Genomic DNA, 2,323 nt, shown 5'->3' with positions numbered 1-2,323 from the left:
TCAAAATTATTTAATTAAATTAAATAATTAAGTTAATTAAAATTGATTAATAGAAATTAAACTAATTAAAGATTTTAATCAATTAATTAAGTTCAAAGAGAAAAAAAATGAGTATTAACATTGATTTAATCGGTATGTGTTGATGAAGATGTGCTCGGAATCGGTTTGTGCGAGATATCAATGATTTATGTTATTTGCGAAATCATAGCACGGTGAAAAATCATATCGATGTTTTGTAATCTTTGGCGATATGCCGACATGAAGTTGTCGGACCCGCGAATTAAATTGTCAATTTAGCATAATGAAAACAAAATAATTATAATGCATTTTTACAATGTCACCAAATTATGTACAACACATGACACATATACCAAGCAATGATTCTAAAGCCACACACCCATACTTAAGCCTAATTATTATGCAAGAGATAGAAACAATATACAAACCAAATATGCAAACCAAAATGAAACGTCCCTGTTAGGCACTCTTCCAAGAAGAAAAAAGCAAAGTTACTGAATTATTAAATTGTATCTACCAATCCAAATATATGACCTATACATAAAATATGGTCTTCTTTTAACTCAGCGAACATCACTCCTTAAGCAGAAATGGGTACAACAGGCAACGAAAAGAAATAATCACCTAATTCCAGAAATACAAACTGCATTCATATTTTTTTATTATTCTGCAGAGTTTCAAAACATAGAAATAAAATGCTAATAGTGACAATGATTCAAACGGCGTTTAGAAAATCCAGCACAAATGGAACTTAATTGAACCGAAACCATTAAAAATCAAAAAAACAAATTACGCACGAGAGTTCGAAAGCTGAAAATTACCGAAATAAACTACAACAACCATGACTTAATAGATGAGTTCAGTCCAACTTTTCAACAAACAACATAACAATAACCATGGCTTATATCAATTCAGATTCTTTACGCAAACAGAACGACAATACGGCTATTATATAGAATTATGATTTAAACAAACAACATAAATCGTGATGCAATCGAAAAGAACACAGTAAATTGTGTCAGAAAATAAGCCTGAACTGAGAATTTACCGAAACGAGTGATTCCGCTACCACTATGTTTCATTATCGTTGGCGTGATGGAAATGAGCCCTGGCCTTGTCGCAATGGTTCCCGCATCTTGAATTAAACTCACACCCTGCACACGAATCAACAACAGAGGATAACCAAAAACAGTGAATGATTTTTTTGACTTTAGAATCAACAAAACAGAATGTATGTGGGAGATGTTGTGTTGTTGTTGGAGAGAAGAAAAGGATCGGAGGCGGTTGTGCCGCTGACGTTGTCACGACGGAGGTAGCGGCGGCGGAGGTGTTGAGTGTTGGTAGGAGATGTTGACACGGGGTTTAAGGATTTATTGTCGGTAGAGGACGGCGATGAGTCGTAAGGCTGGTCGGTTGAGTAGATCGGTGGTACGATGAAGGATTTGGCGGTGGATGGTTATTTTGTTGGACGAAGAGAGTGATGTGGTGGAGATGGAGGTTTTGACGGCGGATTTTGAAGGAGCGTTTTGGGGTGTTTGGTGAGAGCGGCGGTGGGCTGGGTTTTTGTGAGGTTGAAAGTGGTTAACGGTGAGGAACGGCGGCGGTAGTAGGTTTCCGTGGTGATGATTTTGGGAGTGTGAGAGATGTGCGGCTTTTCTGAGTGATGGGAAGAGTAACGAGAGAAAGAGAGAGGGTGGAGGCGGAAAGTGAGTGAGGGTTTTAGGGTTTTGGAGAGATTCAGAGTGAGTGAATAGTCAGTAGTGTGAGGTTTGTGAGAGAGAGATATATTGTGAGAGTTTGGGAGAGTTTTTTTGTCTTTTCTGCTGAGTGTGAGAGAGTGGAGAGTTAGTGTGTTGAGACGTAGCAGCTGGCAGACCAAAAGAGAATCCAAGGCTAAAATATTTATTCATTTATTTTAACAATCTCATTACTCACTCAAGGATATAAAAACATTAATAAAAAAAGCTAATTGACATTTGATTAAAATAAATGCTACCTATTTTAATTAACTAATTAATATAAAATAAATCTAACTAATATATATATATAAAAAATTAATTAATATTAAAAACTAACCAAAATTTAATTAAATAGCTAATACTTAAAACTAACTAAAATTTGAATATTTGACCAATTAAAAAATAGAAATCGAGTAAAAAAGGAACTGGTCACACTAAAATTGCCAAGACAAAACATACTTATTAAAAATACAGTATTTCCTCAAATTTTGACAATTCAACCGATTTTTCTGTATTCTCAAATAAATTCATTCTGACTGACATTTAAGTGTTATTCATGATGCAAA

The 2,323-nt window shown here is 34.8% G+C and overlaps 1 long non-coding RNA gene across 1 annotated transcript; it reads right to left on the bottom strand.

Moving 5' to 3' along the window:
• Positions 1 to 299: 299 nt before the first annotated feature.
• Positions 300 to 1,912, bottom strand: LOC127102988 (uncharacterized). Its single transcript, XR_007794742.1, has 2 exons — positions 1,067 to 1,912; positions 300 to 642 (listed from the first exon to the last, which is right to left on the bottom strand). It is a non-coding gene; the product is annotated as an uncharacterized LOC127102988 (long non-coding RNA).
• Between the last annotated feature and the right edge of the window lie 411 nt (positions 1,913 to 2,323).

This window comes from Lathyrus oleraceus, chromosome 1, assembly GCF_024323335.1.
Source record: "Lathyrus oleraceus cultivar Zhongwan6 chromosome 1, CAAS_Psat_ZW6_1.0, whole genome shotgun sequence".
NCBI lineage: Eukaryota > Viridiplantae > Streptophyta > Magnoliopsida > Fabales > Fabaceae > Lathyrus > Lathyrus oleraceus.
Note: the sequence above shows the minus strand (reverse complement) of the source record. Positions and strands in the feature narration are given on the sequence as shown.